This window comes from Marmota marmota, unplaced genomic scaffold (assembly GCF_001458135.2).
Source record: "Marmota marmota marmota unplaced genomic scaffold, marMar, whole genome shotgun sequence".
Taxonomy (NCBI): domain Eukaryota; kingdom Metazoa; phylum Chordata; class Mammalia; order Rodentia; family Sciuridae; genus Marmota; species Marmota marmota.
In genome coordinates, this window is record NW_025999932.1 from 41,357,979 (window position 1) to 41,374,889 (window position 16,911).

Sequence of the window (16,911 nt, forward strand, 5' to 3'; positions counted from 1 at the left end):
CCCCGCCCCCCCCCCCCTCCAGGAGAACAGTTGCAGTAGTCAGACTGAAGAGGGTTCAGAGCCCAGGGGAAAGGAGCAGGTAAAGAAAAACACCTAATTCATTTTTTCTCTTTTGCAGTGCCGGGGATCAAATCCAGGGCCTCAAACATGTGAGACAGATATTCCAACACCACAGCTCCCAGGCCAATGAGAATTCTTTCCAGGAATTTGTCTTGGGAAAGGAGATAGGATGGCAAACAGAGAGAGTCTAGCACTTGTCTAGCATGTTGGAAGCCCTGGGTTCAATCACCAACATGGGGGTAGGGGGACAAGGGTAGGAGATAGAACCAATTTGGACCTTTTTACATGTTGAGAGGGAGGTGCCAAGTGAGAGGAAAGACTGAGGATCAGGAAGAGATGGGAAAAGTGAAGGAGCAAAGACCTTGAAGTCAGGTGGCAGTGACTGGAGAAAGACTTTTCTCTGAAACATGGAGAAAGACTTCTGGGACAGGGTGAAGCTGTTGGCTAGTAGAGGCGGTTATAGGGGTTGAACAGGAGACAGCTGAAGAGTTCCTGCTATTGGACTCTGTTCTCATTGAGGTAGGAAACATCATCACTTGGAAGAGGCTGACCTGTGTGCAGTGGTTAAGAGGACAGATTCTGGAGGCTGTTGGGGTTGCTTTTTCTGCCATTTTATAGCTTATGATTAGGAGGTGTGCCTGTACACTATGGGCTTCTGATCCCTCATCTGTAAAACAGAGATGATAATGATATTCAATGGATTGTTGTAAGAACTAAATGAGTTAAAACATGGGAGATGCTTAGGACAGTGCCTGGTGTATGCTAAACATCATATAACAAGTGTGGCTGTCACTATCCTTACCATCACTGTCTCTGAACCAAAGGGTTTTAGAAGCACAGTTGGAGGTGTAAACATCTGGACCAACTATTGAGTAAAATAAGGGAAGGCACTAATAACATGAAGAAATATTGCTGAGTAATACTGGGGGGCACAGGCAAGGGCAGAAGATAACATTTCCTTGTGGACTAAATGCTCAAAATTGTGGGCAGTTATCACTGAACGGCCCAAAGAAATGGATTTTTATTTCCCTTTTATAGAAAAGGAAACTTGGAAGTACAAAGAGGTCCAGTATCTTGGCTAGGGTGACAGGTGATTTGACCCCATGCTCCACCTTTTAGCACAATGGTACTCAAAACACCACACAGCAGCTCATGAGCTCATGATTCACACTCTCCCAAGGCCTCTGAAGCTGTGACTGTGGATGGGATGACGTGGAAAGAAGGATCTGACTTTGCAAAGCACTGCTAAGACATGGGAAGAGTGAATTTCCTTCAAAATGGAAAAAGGCTCATTAATATCTCACTTACGGAAGTACAAACCCAAATTCTGGCATATTTTGGTAAAGCAGCCTTTTGATACATGAACCTCAGTGTTAAAGCTGGTGGGGCAGATAATGTTTATTATCTGAGACATAGACAGAGTGGGGTCAGTGGAGTGCCCAGCACAGCAAGGTGATTAGTGTGTGTTTGCTGAAGGAACAAATGAATAAGGGATGACTCTCGAGGTGTGGTTAGGGAGCAGGGAGAATGATTTAGGGGAGCCTTTAGAATTTGGTCTAACAGACAATCCTATGAAAAGGATTTCTTCCTCACATTTTAAAGTATTGGCAGTACTCAAACAATACTTCAAGGTCTGTAAAACACTAAGCGATTGACATCACTTGACCACATTAACTAAGGCTAACTGTTCTTCTATCAGCTAGTGCCTACCAGATTCTAGATGGTAATGGCCCAGCTGGTTTAAATGGATCTCCATGGTTACACTCATGCTCTGGTTTCCATGGTTACATTCCCGGTACCTTGCAGTAGTTAGATATATGAAATTTAAAAGGCTTTTTTTCCCCTTTCTTTCTTGCCTGCCTACACAGAAATCTAGAGTTTAAAGGTCTGGGATGAAAATTTCAGTGACCTCTTGGGAGGAAAAGGGGAGAAAAGGCAATAATATTTGTGACAGTTATAATCTGTTCTGGAATGAAAAAGAGAGGACTCAGTGGGAAAATTGTGCCTGGTGGACTTGTAACCCAAAATGATGAGCCTGAGTATTTTGCTAAATTACAGGAGAAAGATACCTAGGGAGGGAGAACAATAGGCGGTCGTTTGTATGTATGGCTCCCCAGGGCAGGAGTGGGATGTCATCCAGAGGTGGAGGGGGAATTCCGATTTTTTTTGTATTATAATCCCTTGAAAATGATCATTTGTCTTTTTTTACCATACAGTTCTTCGGCCTGCTTGCATTAATTTCTCCCTCAGTCCTCATTTCAAACCATCTTTCTTGGCTCACTCAGTTCAGCCAGGCATCTGTTACAAGCTACCAGCCCAGGTCAAAACTCTAGCTGGATCTGGCTTTTCTTGGTAGAGGGAGCCCATGTAGGATTCTAGTGCCTCCTTGTGGTCTTGCTAAGATTACCAGTGGTAACTCAGAAAAGAATGAATGTTTTTACTGCTATTATTTAGGAATTAAAAATAATCTTCTAAGGGGAAGTACTGGGGACTGAATTAGAACAAATTATATTCCATGCTTTTATAATTATGTCAAAATGAATTCTATTTTCATGTATATCTAAAAAGAACCAATAAAAATTGTCCATTTATGGATTTATAAATCCTTCTCCTTCTCCTTCCCTTTCATAAACTTTACTGAGTATCTATTATATTTCAGTTAGACTCTAGAAATGATACTAATAAAAAAAGAAAAAATACTGCCTTCAGAGAATTTACAATCTGGGTATGGGTATGGGAAGTGTGGGGGGGTTGTAATAGTTCCAATAGCCATTGAGACAATAATTGAGCAGTGACCCATTGGCAGGGGTGGCTGAGTGAGTCATCGAACTACAGGATATTTTTGAGGTGAATGTTCAATAATTCTGTTTCTCAAGGCTAAAAGATGTAATACTTTATCAATAAGGTGATTCTGTCATTGAAATAAACCAGAGAATAAAATGTAGTAACACCCATCTTTACCTGGGTTCATATGCATGCTATCTTCAAAACAGATTCGCAGTCAGGGGCAAGTTCAAAGACTTAGTGCTGGTGGGAAAACCCAAGGAGAAACTCTCAATATTGATTAAATACTATATACTATCCTTGACTGGCATTTGGTAGGCACCTTCTGCAAAGAGCAGAAGAGGTGTGAGGCAGGTGGCACAACCAGGGGATGGGTGGGTGGTAAGTAGGGAGGTAGAAACACTTTCCCCTCAGCATGGAGGACTTTGTGAAGTAGTCACATACTTTAATCTGAGGAATAATTTAAGTAAGGGAGTGACATAATCAAGTTTGCACTTTAAAAAGGTTTTTTTCCATAACTTTATATTCATAACCAAGTTCAAGAATGACTCCTGAGGGCTGGGGGTGTGGCTCAAGCGGTAGCGCGCTCGCTTGACATGCGCAAGGCGCTGGGTTCGATCCTCAGCACCACATACAAATAAAATAAAGATGTTGTGTCCACCGAAAACTAAAAAATAAATAAGTATTTAAAAAAAAAAAAAAAAAGAATGACTCCTGAGCTCTGGATTAGGTGACTTTATTGTCTGTAATTCCCATTCATGGGAAGAGATAATAGAGAAGAGAGGTTGGAATATAGCAGTTTCTTGTGGGGCTTTTCCCCAGAGATATTCTTTGCTTCTATAGGCATATTTTGATTTAAAGCAAATATTGAATTATCTTTTGATCATGTTGTGTTTGAAGTGCCTGTGGAGCACACAAGTGGAAAAGACAGCAAGAAGGGGATTTGGAGGTAAAGAAAGATGGATGCCCAGAGATTCAGCTTTGAGAGTCATAAAGTATCTGCAGAAAAAGCAAAGTCACAGGAGAATGAGCTGAAAAAGAGAAGACAGTTTTGCAGAACATGTTTAAGGGGTGAGTTGAAAAAAGGCCCTCTGTGGGGCTGATCATTCAATACCACTCATTCTCTAGAACTGCCCCCCACTGCCATGCTGACTGAAGGAACTGTTGCTTTGTTTTGAATTGATACCCTCCTTTCAATCCAGCCTGATGGACCCCAAACACAAAATAGAATAAGGGTGCCCCCTCCATTGCAGGCACGATCCATTGATCCAGGGCTGGACAGCTGACCCAAGCCAAGCCTGAGTCCTCCCTGGGACTTCTTAGTTTTAGGAGAGGAGGTTTTCAAACTTCAGTACACAGCTATAGCATTTGTATACTCTGGCCTGGGGATGGAGGGAAATGTACTTAGTTTGCTGCCAAGGTTCAGAGTCCCCTGTCCTTCCCAGTGTAGACCCTTAGAAGGTACAGATCCTGAGCCCTACATCTCAGGATCCAGATATCAGGGTTCACTCTGAGACGCTCTACCATTGGCTTCCAGGAAGGCAAGCTTTCTGTTCCTGTCTCCTGCTCACCCTTGGGACATGAAATCTTTTTTCTGACCAGGTAGGACAGTTGATGAACCCCAGGAGAATGTATTCATCTCTCCCATAGCAGCTATCTGGGTCTTTTACACTCAAATTTGAAGCACCCTTAGGGTCAGTCTCTGGAGTTGCTGCTGAGGCACAGTGGAAAACTGGGATGCAGTGCAAAACCCTCTGGGAAGGTGGAATTGGAAAGCAAATAGTGGTAGAGGTGAACTGGATAACCTCAACCATCAGCAGCCAAAATTTCCCTGCATACTCCTACACACAAGCCTCTGCTTCACTTGAGCCCACTGGGCCCTGGAAGAAGATGGCACTGCTGACAAGATCCACAGTCTCAAAACAGAGAATGGGCTTCCAGCACGAGTTAAGGGCACAAGGCACCAGGGATGGAAGGGGAGTTGCAGAGGGCCAGGTTAGCCTTATTGGGGATTTTCATACTGAAATGGAAAAAAAGAGCCTGAAGCTCAAAGTTGTTAAGGGTCATGTTCTCTACCATGTGGAAAAGGTCAGCCTACAGAGATTGAGACTGGTCTCATGCAGACACAGAGGGGTACAGATTTAGGACAAAATGAGTCCTAAGGGCTCAAGACTGATTCCCGTGGCTCCTGAAGCCAGGAGCATTTTCATTTTCACCCTTCCTGGGTAATCTGGGATCTGCTTCTTCCTTCCAGCCTTCAAATGGTCCAGCATTTCTCTGACAAAAATCCCCATATCTGAACTGGCTTTCCATCCCTTGCTAACAAATTTGCCAGTAAATTTATCAGCTTTACCAAATCTAGAGAACTGTGTCACAAAGTAAGAGAACAAATTTTCAGGTAGAACAGGAAACAGATTTTCAGGTGGATACCTCATAGTTACACTTCTTTCTCACATTTTTATCTAATATGGTACTAGCATTTTTGGCTGTACCTACATACTGAGCTTGTCTAAATGACTCCTGAACCCGTTCTCTGCATTATAACTGAGAACTCAAAGCTCATACTTTTAATAAGTATAATTTGCATTATTAATGCCTAAATTAATGCCATTACTACCCACACTGAAGCTCAATTGCTTGCTAGGCAGTATAAACAAAGTCCATTTATGAATAATTACCTATATAAGAAAAATCCCCACATTATCATCTTTGGCATGATATATCTATAAATTATCTGTCATAAATAAGAGGCACTATGACAATATATTTAATTACTATTGTTAAGCAACTATTTATTAAAGAACTACCTCTACTTGACAATACTTTTAAAAAGCCATTTCTAACTACTCCATGTTACGTTGTATACTTAGTACAGTTTTTTTTTTCTCTTTTCCTCTTTAAAATTTTGCCTGCCCAGAATTATTCCCTGCCTTTGGTAACTGTTATGGTTTAGATATGAGGTATCAAAGCTAATGCATGAGATGATGCAAGAATTTTCAGAGGTGAGATGATTAGATTTTGAGAGGTGTAACCCTAATCCTCTGTATGGATTATTGTGAAAAAGGTAGACAGGTATGGGGTGGGTGGAGGAGGTGTGTTACTAGGGTCATGAGTTTGGGGTTTATATTTTGTCCCTGTTGAGCAGAGCTAGCATTCTCTGCCTCTTGGGTGACATGTCCTGAGTTGTTTTCCTTTGTATGCCTTTCTGCCATGATGTTCTTCTGCCTCACCTTGTGCCCAGAGCTATGGAGTTGGCCGACTATGGACTGAGCCTCTGAAACTATAAGCCAAAATAAACTTTTCCTCCTCTATGTTGTTCTTGTCAGGTATTTTAGTCACCGTAATGAAATTTTCACAGCAATGAAAAACCTAAAACAGTTAAACAATACCTGTTTCCTTCAGGGAAACACTAATGTGCAGAGATTAGAAATCTACAGAGCACTGAGGAATCTAGTGACCCACTAGTCCACTTGACCAAAATGATAATTAGCTGGGAGTTGCTAACACTAGGCCCCCAACTTGGGCTTGGATCTGACTCCTACTTTGATTAGCTTCTCTCCAGGGCCTCCTAGTCATTGGAATTCTATCCAAGAGACATGATTAATTGCCAAAGTCAGGCAGGTTTCCTTACTATTGATTGGGTTGAAACTGGCAATCCTTTATTTTTTTTTTCATTTTTCTTTCTTATTTGTAGATGAAAAGGCTAAATAAATCATTCTGAGTTGTATTGTCATTTGTAAATTACAGCAGGATGTGGTGAATAAACTGTGATGGCCTCATTTTTCATGAACCTTGTTTGTAGTAAATGTACTTCTTGATATCAAAATTTGGTAGAAATGAGTAAGGATAGGATGAGAAGGCTTTTGGGAAACAATACCATCTTCTTGGGCAAAACCTACCCTGGCTATGTCACCTCTAAAGCATGTGGGTGTGTGCATGCTTCCTCCCTACTCCCTCTCCTCACAAAGATTTATGAGAACTGGATTAGCAGATACCTAATGAAAAGGGGATTCACAATGGCCAGGCACAAAGATTGGCAAACCTGAGGTAAACTGACAGCTATATGGATGACATTCATTTTTGGTAAATGAAATGCTGGTATTCTCTTTAGAAAACTGGTAGGAATCAAATATGAAATGTGGGCCATAGAAAGCATCAGATGTTTGTGTCTTTGTAGGATGTGTTAGCCTGGTTTTCAATGGTAGCACTTCCACTTTCATTTAGGCAACTACTCTGCCAAGTTCTTAGTCTATGTGGTTTAGACAGAGTTTAACCTACCCTTTGGCCCCATGAGTGGGTATACGAACAAGCCTGGGATATTAGTTGATGTACTTTCTAATCATATGATTTAGGGCTGAACAAATGTCTAAAGCTGATTAATTATCCATTCTTGGACTTTGGCTAGAATCATTAGGAAAAAGAGAAGCTTTTCATTGGGTTGCCAAGCAGGTAAGATGGCACTTGAGAGGTGCTTCTACCCATGTTTGTTGCCATCTATGAAGTCCACCTAAGGAAGAAGTCTACATAAAGGAAAGCAGACTGTGGGACAGAAATGGAATCCTGACGACACATTCTGAGCATTCTGATCTAGTTGCACCTAAAGCCAGGGCTACTCTATGGGTTCATTGAGATAAGTGAATAAAATCTTTTTTCTTTTTTTTTTTTTTTAAAGATAAGTCTCTATCTTTTGAATCAAAGCTCAGTGGCCACAACTGATACCTTTGATTCAAAAAATCTTAATTTATCAATTTTGAACCAACCTCATTTGGATCTCACACTTTGGGATACACTAGAATTACATATCGAATTTACTAAAAATAGCTGCCTGGGCCCAATCTTAAACCTATCAAGAGAATAAAAATAAAAGTCTTTCAGAAATTTTGAATTGGGTTTCTATCATTTGTTGTCAAGAGTCCTGACACAGTAATTTCTAAGGTCTTAAGAAATAAGTCAGTCCAACTCCAGTGGGTCTGAGTGGATCTGTTGTCTAGGGAACTACAATAACAACCACAATTTAAATTTTTTTTGTTGTTGGATTTTGGGCTAGTTGTTTAAATATATCTTCTCACGTAATCCTCGTAACATTTTGTGAGGTGAATATTATGTCCCTCATTAAAAAGATAAAGAAATTTACACAGCTAGTTACAGGGTCCAGGTTTGACCACGCTATTGTCTCTAAGTTTAGACTCTTAAATATCATTTGCCATAAGAACTCTCTTATGATGGACAGGGTTGTTAGCTGCAAACAAAGTGATATACTCAGGTGAGTATAAGCAGGCTCAGAAGTGATAGAAGCAGGGATGTAACTGACTATACTACTGTGTCCCTGTAGTGAAGCCCCTGTGTCACTACTGCTTTTCACCATAGGTTCAGAGACAAAGCACAGGGCAGGGGCAAAAGACTTTTTGAAAATGAGCTACATAATGTTTCAATATTCTAGAATAGGTCTTTGAAAATGTTTCAGTTCTCAAAATGTGATGTACCTTTGCAACTTTTTAACATCTTTTTACTTACTGTTATCTTTCCTGTCAGCAAATGCAGAAACTGGCATCTAAAAGTAAACTTGTGGGGTTGGGGTTGTAGCTCAGCAGTAGACGGCTCGCCTAGCTCGTGTGAGGTGCTGGATTCAATCCTCAGCACCACATAAAAAGAAATAAACAAAAAATAAAGGTATTGTGTCCTTCTACTATAACAACAAAAAATTTAGAAAATAAAAAAATAAAAGTAAATTTATTTGTTTTTGAAGCTCTTTAAGTAAAATAATATCTTAGTTGCCAAAATGCATGTTATCAAAGACCTCAAAGTGTAGGAGCTGGGGTTGTGGCTCAGTGGTAGAGCACTTGCCTAGCTTGGTGAGGCACTGGGTTCGATCCTCAGTGCCAGATAAAAATAAATAAATAAAATAAAGATTAAAAAAAATAAGAATGCTTAAAAAAAAAAGATCTCAAAGTGTGCTAGTAACATTAGCAAATTATTCCCCATATCCCCCAAATAGTCAAATGGAAGAGACCACCCTTTGGAGTTTATCTTCCATTTTGCCCACTCTGTCCTTTCAATGTTTTGCAATTTCTGGATATTCAGTTAGTCCCCAAATCAGCCAGGCTCAGGACCTTTTAACCTAACTATTTTTTAGGGGACTTCTCTATTTTAAAAGGTGCCCAAGATAAGGTAAATTTTAATGGAAGCGAATTTTTGACAGAAACGTTGATCACTCTAATGCTTGGTAGATGTTTGAAGAATGTAGGCTTTTAGGAACTAGTTCATGCAACAGAGGTGACAATTCACTCTTCCAAGGCAAGCCTTGTTGGTATTAGTGGTTGTAGCTATGTAATAGCTATAAAAAATAACTATAATATGATTATGTACTTAGGAAAATATAACCTAGGAAAGTGAAATATACAAAAACAAGAGGGGATTGTTTGTAGGAACATATATAAATGCATTGGCTTAAACTGGAATTTATAAAGAATCACCTGGAATAATGGTTAAAATGGAGGTTCTCTGACTCTAACCCTAAAGAATCTCATTCAATATGAGTGGGCCTGGGGCTCTGCAGTTAACAATATCCCTGGGTGATTCTGATAGAGTGCTTCACAGATTACAATCAGAAAGACTCATTACCTGTATTTTCCAGTCCCTTGAAGGGAAAGATTCTGTTATGTCCTGGAAGTCTAAAGATTGATTACTTAACCATTATCTGCTAAATTCATTTGGTGCTATGTAGGTCTTAAGAATTTACACAACTGTCAATGATTAGGCCTAGGAGGAAATGAATAATTTATAACTTCTGAAAAAAAACCCAGCTATTCTTAAAATAACTACAGTTTTTGTGATAAACTGTAGGTTAAATATTCAGTTTATTTTATGAATATTCTGATAACTTAGGACAGTTATCATTGGAATTACATATAGAAAATATTTAGGCTAGGTGGTTATAAGATATAAATCAAATATCTGGGTAATTCTAGAGAGCCAGTAGGGTAGATTTATCAGAACCATCCAGCCTATAAAATATTTATAACTTAGAAGTTAAGAAGTCTATTCCAATATTACTCAGCCATAAAGAAGAATGAAATTATGGCATTTGCCAGTGAATGGAAGGAACTGGACAATACCATGCTAAATGTAATAGGCCAATTCCAAAAAAACCAAAGGCCAAATAGTCTCTCTGATTTGTGGATGCTAACCCCAAACAAGGGAGGTTGGGCAGGAGAATAATAGAAATCCACTGGATCAGAGAAAGGGAAACAAAGGGAAGGAAGCGGGGAGGGGAATATGAAAGAATAGAATTAATCGGCCATAACTTTCCTAGCCTTGTAATTGTATATATATGACCAAGATAACTCCACATCATGTATGACCACAAGAGTGGGAACCTAAATAGAATAAGTTATACTCTACGTACATATATTCTGTCAAAATACACACTACTGTTATGTATAACTGAAAAAAAAAAAAAAAAAAAAAAAGGGAATGAAGGGAAGGGAGAGGATGGAAATACAAAAGACAGTAGAGTGAACTGGACATAACTTTCCTAATTTCATATATGAATACACCACCAGTGAAACTCTACACAATCACAAGAATGCAAAATAATACTCCATGTATGTACGATACAACAAAATACACTCTATTTTCATGTATATCTAAAAAAAAAAACAAAAAAAAACACCTTCCACTGGGAGGCTCCTATTCACCTTCCAGGGCTGGGTTAGATACCCTTATGTGGGCTTTACAGTGTTAATGACAAGGCCCAACCCTGAGCCACCATGCTTCTTAATTCTTCATGAATGTTGTGAGTTTTTGCAAATGTAGTCACTTTTCACACTGCTAGCTTCTTTTTCTTTTTTTTTGGATTCAGCCTAAATACCTTCTCTTCAGAGGCCGTTCTTTTTCTCTTTTTGTGGTACCTGGGATTGAAGCCAGGAGTGCATTATCACTGAGCTACCTCCACCCCCAGCCCTTTTTACTTTATTGCCTTCTTTATGAAACAAAGTTTTGGTAGGTTGCTGAGACTGTCCTCAAATTTGTAATCCTTCTGCCTCAGCCTCCCTAGTACTGTGATTACAGGTGTGCACATCTTTTGTCATCACTCTACCTAAATGAGATTCTCATCTTCAATTACCTATTCTAGTCTCTCACCACCCTGTCAACTCTGTTTCATTTCTAACACCTATCACAATGTGCAATTACTTGATCTCCTTTATTTAGATCTTTTTTCTGTTCTCCCACTAGAATATAAAACCATGGGGAAGGGAATCTACTTTGCTTATCAGTGAATATCCTGTAGTGACCAGCAAGGATCTCCTCTCCAGAAGCACTATACTTGCCTAGGTCACTGGTGTGTTCTTGGCACCAAGCACACATAGGGGCATTTAATAAATGTTTAGTGAATGAAAAAAAAAATAGAAATTCTTCAAGAAATCCCTAATATATGGAAATGATCTGAGAAGTTAAAGCCTTTCTTTTTTTAAAAAAAAATTTTTTAGATGTTGATAGACCTTTATTTTATTCATTTATATGTGGCACTGAGAATTGAACTCCATGCCTCATACATGCTAGGCAAACACTCTAACACAGAGCCCCAGCCCCAGCCCCCTAAAGCCTTTTTTTTAAAGGTTATGCAAAATTACTGTATTTACAAAAATGGCACAAAAGAGAATTCAACAGTCGATCACATGCATACATCATTCACATCTTCAACAATGAAAGATATTTAACACTACAGAACTAAATAAGAATAGTAGCTTCAGCTAGTACTCAGTGCAGCTGTTAAGCACTGAAGTCACGTAAATTACACCAGGAAGGGCAAATATTGCCCAAGAAAATTCTATTGTTAAAGCTGAAATAGGCTTAAGGCCATTCAAGTTCAAGCACAGTTATACAAATCTTTCAAAGCCCCTCCTATTTTTATTTGAATTTGTGATCTTTCTTCAAACTTGTGATCTTAAACTTCTGTTTGACAAAATCCAGAAGGAAAATCCAGAAGAAATCAATACAGAGGTTACATTAATAAGAGTAACATACACAGCTATAATTAAGATAAGCGAGGAAGGCGAAACATTAAAATTGTAATATTTGCTTATTACTTGTTGGAACCTATATTAGGATTTAGGTAATATAATCAAATATTTTCAAGTAGATTACTTATGTTACTCTAAAATGTCCTTTTCATCAGTGTCATCAGTGCACTGTTAAAACTAATCAAAACCTCTACACATGTATATTCCCTTACAATAGCAGCACACACTATCACTACCTGCAAAGCTGTCAGTCTCCTTTAAATGACTTAGTGAATGAAAGGAATAAAAAGTGGATAAGTAACATATGAGGAGAAATAATGGGAATTAGAAAATTAATGCAGGTCAGCTCTTTTAATCAGCCAGCCAGCTTGCTAGCAACATGGGATGGTTTCCCTTGAGGAAGGTCCTGTGGAGTGGGAATATGGTCACCAGTGACCTCTGTCTTATCCGGGGCTGCAGTAGGAAGTTGCTTGTTCTTCATCTTTGCTTTTGCCATGTTGTAATCCCCAGAATCAAAATATTTTTGCCCTTTCTGCAATCGTTTCCTTAAAATATCGGAACCTCCAGGCTTTTGTCCCAGGTGAGGATACCTTCTTTTAATTTGGCTTCTTCAGCTTTCTCTGGACTAGTCACTTTATCTTCCATTTCCTTCTGCTCCTCCGTCGAGGCCACCTCTGGGACTTCCGCGGACACAGTGTTCCCTCTGCCTAGCCGCGCTCCTCCGGCCCTGCTCCTCCGGCCCGGTGCGACAGAACACTTCCTCTAAAACCTTTCTTTCTTTGACCCTACATGATCGTATTCCTATCATTTTTCATATTGCAAAAGATCTTTTTTGGTCACTTCCGAGTTGGGAAGTAGAGAGATCAAACAAAACAAAACAAACCACTAAAAGGCAATCAATCCTGAAAAAACTCACCCTCTGTTACATATCCTGTGACATGATGAACAATGGAATTGTTACCACCCAGTACAAGTACCTCTTGTATCATGGTGCTATTAAGAGGATTTCATTTATCTTTCTTACGTTCCTAACTGCTTATAATATTCTGGTTGGCCAGAATAAGACTTTATAGAATATTCTTTTTACCAATGTTGCCTGCTTCAGAAAAGGAATAGTATTAAAACAAAATAAAGACAACTTCTCAGATTTAGATGAAACTTTATTTATACAAAAAAATTACACTTCAGGAATTCTTTTTTTTCCTAAAAACAGTCTTTTAATTGACATGCTTAAAATGAAAAGACTAGAAGGGGCAGTGAACAGCTTTTTAATCCTATACATCTCATAGTCATAAACTTTTTTTGGGGGGGGTGGGGGGGGCATTGGGGATTAAGCCCAAGGCTTCACATGTGCTAAGCATGTGCTTTACTACTGAGCTACCTCCTCAGTCCCTATTAAACAATATTCTAGGCTGCAAAAAAATATACCTCTTCTACAACAGCATTAGTTTGTGTGCCTGCAGACTTAAATCTCATGATGGCATCAAAAGCCAAAATAAAATAAACTAATATTCTGAAATAGAATACTTTGCTGTTGTTACATGGGCACTATCTCTAGCCACTTCCCTCCACATTTGTTCTTCCTCTTAGGTTTCTCAATGGAGACCTTTTTAAAATAATAATTACATTATCATGGAAAAAGTGAAAACAAAAGTGATAAGAACCTCTTGTAACTAGTTTAAAAAGCTATTCCTCATGATTCTACATTTAGGATAATGTTTTGGAATTAAGAATGTATGTAACCACTGTTAACTAATTATGGAGCATGCAAGCCTTAGTACTATGTAAATCTCAACTTCATTTCTAAAAAATCATTAATTCAAAGAATCATTAAATGTCCAGTGTTGCTACATCTAAATAAAATTAAAAATTATTAGTAAGACTTTGGCTTTCAGAGCAGGACCTAATTTACTGTGTTTTGCCCTATACAAAAAGTGTAATGGGTATAGGCATCATCTCTCACTTTTTGTTTCCCCATCCCTTTTGTCCCACCTGTGAAACCCAATAACCCCACCAGTTACTTACCAGGTATGTGGTTACTATTTGAAGCATCTACATCTATCTGAGATGACAACTTAGAGAGCTGGATAAAATCACATAATTTTAGACACACTGAACCTAAATGTCAGTGTTGCTCTTTTCTTCTTCTTCAAAAGGGGTAAGAGGCCTATAAAACTTGACCAAGAAATGTAGGGAATTTAAAACTAATTTGAAAATGTCAGCAGTTGGATAGAAGACTTGATTCAAACAGGCAGTTTGCAGCTTAGGAAGAGGGGAGGGGATGAAATGAAATACATCTTTCCATTCCGTGCACATAACTACTTTGTTCTTTAATGGTCAATGTTGTATTGGGGCAAAAAACAAAACAAAACAAATTCTGCTCCATTTGTGTTCAATGAATAGAAGAGCTTTCTACTGTCATATATAACTGATTAGAACTAATAAACAAACAACCAAACCAAACCAAACAAAACAAAATCTTTGGAAGTGGCTTCACATTTTGTTAAAATTATCCTCAGGGTGACAGGAAAGAGCATTAGCTCCAGGGGTGCCAGTGTGGTAGTACCTACTGCAAGTATTTAGAAAGGAGAGGTTCTGTCCCTTAGGTGAAAGTCACAGACACTCTGAAGTTTAGGGGAGAAAGCAAACATCAACACAGAAACAACCCTATCCTTCTCAGTTGAGTATCCAAAGATGACATTTTTACTTTAAGAAATACCAAATTTCACAAAAATATGTGAGGATGTAGAAAGAGAAAACCTTCCCCCCCCCATCGAAAAAAAAAAAAATAGAATTAAATGAATGAAATAGACACTCTTGTATGAAGTTTTGTGTTCAGAAAAGACTAGCCACTGAAAAGAATGCTTTTAGTCAAAAGGTAGATCTGTCCAATTCTGCTTACAATGAGAAGCCTTTTCAATTTACTTAGGAGAAAAATTTAACTTTTTAATGTAATGTCCCTTTAGTAAGACACTGTTTACATTGATATTATAAAAAATATCATGTACTGCTACTTTTAAAAAATATTTTTATAATAGATGAATATAATACTTTTATTTTATTTTTATGCGGTGCTGAGGATGGAACCCGGTGCCTCATACTTGCTAGGCAAATGTTCTACCAACTGATCTATAACCCTAGCCCATGTACTGCTACTTTAACAGTTGACTCGATTTTCATAAAGCTTACATGAACTGGGAATCAGAATCCTTATCTTTAAAACCTGTGCTTCAGCTGGGTGCAGTGGTGCACGCCTGTAATCCCAGTGGCTGGGGAGGCTGAGACTGGAGGATCATGAGTTCGAAGCCAGCCTCAGCAAAAGCAAGGTGCTGAGCAATTCAGTGAGACCCTTTTGTAAAAATACAAAATAGGGCTGGGGATGTGGCTCCTGGTCAAGTGCCTGAGTTCAATGCCTGATACCCCTGCCAAAAAAAAAAACAACAAAAAACCAAAAACCCCTGCGCTTCATCACACAGGAGTAGCAGAACTAGAATTTGCACTTAGGCTCCATTTAACTAGTTAGAAGTTTCTGTTTATTGTCTTAAGAGGCAGTGTATAAAGCATTACAAACTTATAATCTTCCCAATATAGTGGGTTATGATCATAGATTTTTCATTTTTGTACTGTGATTATTAGTTTGGTTTTTAAATAAAAGTTATACATGATTGATATAAAAGATCCAGTTCCAATAAATTTACCACAAACTGTTAAATATATTAATGGGAAAAATAAGATCATCCCAAAGCAAAGTTCCAAGACACTCTTTGGTGAGATCATGGAGAAGAGTTTTACAGACTTCACACTGATAAACAGTTGTCAGCATTACCACCCTCAGAAATATTTGTTATAAAAACTTAAAAATCAAAATATATTTTCCTTAGTACACAAGATAACCTAGAGTACTCACTTTCTGGCTTAAAAACAAACAAGCCAAAAACTCCAAACAACGGATAAAAACCCTGAGTGCCAGAACAAGCAAACTGGTAACAAAAGGGACAAAATCCATACCCTTTCTATTTTCTAGTAACTGTGTATTCACTAGCTGCATTTGGAGGGAAAACCAACCAATTCCAAATTCATGAACTTACTGCCAAGTACCTGACACATTCACTCCAGGACAGGGCAAATATATTTGTCAAGAAGGTCCAGGCTGTGGTAAATTTTCAACAAACAGTCCTGAGCAGATCTTAGAGGGAACTTGTATCACATCACAAAAATTGAGGAGTGGTAAAAGCAGGTTGCGGGGAGTAGGGGAAAATAATTAATTGTGAAGAAAAGCCCATGATTCCTTGGAAGCCAGAGGCACACAGAATATTCTATTCTACATATGAAACACTGATTTTATGATTCCACATGACCTCAAGGACACAAAAGAAGGTAAACTTGTATGATTTTTTTGAGGTTAAAGTAATCTCTAATCTTAAGAAGCCCAAGACCAAGGTCTAAAGGTGAAGAGACAGATAAAAGAGTATTCTTCAACTTTTCTTCATTGCACAGGGAAATCCCCCTGAGGTAAGAATAAGAGAATTTGGTAAGTTGGAAAACATTTCTAACTTTATATTAAAATTACGTTTGACTATTGATGTAAGTTTCATAAAAGTAAATATCATAAAGATTTTAAGAAGCAATCTTAGGTCTTTTTCAACTTCTTAATTACCATTTCAAACCTTTCCCAGGTTGGGCTGAATGGTAAAATGGTCTGAATTAAACTTACAGAGGCCCTTCCAAAGCAATGAATATTTTCTAACTATGATCTTGTTTTACATAAAAACTACCAGCAAATCTCCCTTTTTTCATTCTTTAATAAAGCATTGAATACTCAAGCTTCAAAACAGACTTTCCTTTGCCATTTCTCATAAATGGAACTTTTACTTTAGTATTTTTGATAGTAATGCCTGGTTAGGTTATTATGAGGGCAAGGCTATTTTTTAGTAGACCACACTTTTTATCCCACAAAGCTGACTTTTCAAAAATCACAATTTATGTATAAAATAATGTAGGCTTATAATCTACTTTATTATAAAAGGAAATAGATCTTGGCACA

General features: G+C 38.3%; 1 protein-coding gene and 1 pseudogene across 2 annotated transcripts in view; both read right to left on the minus strand.

Moving 5' to 3' along the window:
- The window catches only part of Gpalpp1 (GPALPP motifs containing 1), an 82,585-nt gene that overhangs the window by 41,201 nt on the left and 24,473 nt on the right, over nt 1–16,911 (minus strand). The window contains exon 9 of one of the 2 annotated variants that reach the window (XM_015484312.2): nt 13,178–16,374. The exons of the other annotated variant lie outside the window; for it this stretch is intronic. The gene's annotated coding sequence lies outside the window, so the exon portion shown is untranslated. Of the gene's footprint in view, nt 1–13,177; nt 16,375–16,911 lie in introns of those variants that run through there. 2 annotated transcript variants of the gene reach the window in all.
- LOC107140810 lies at nt 10,437–12,603 on the minus strand (annotated as a pseudogene).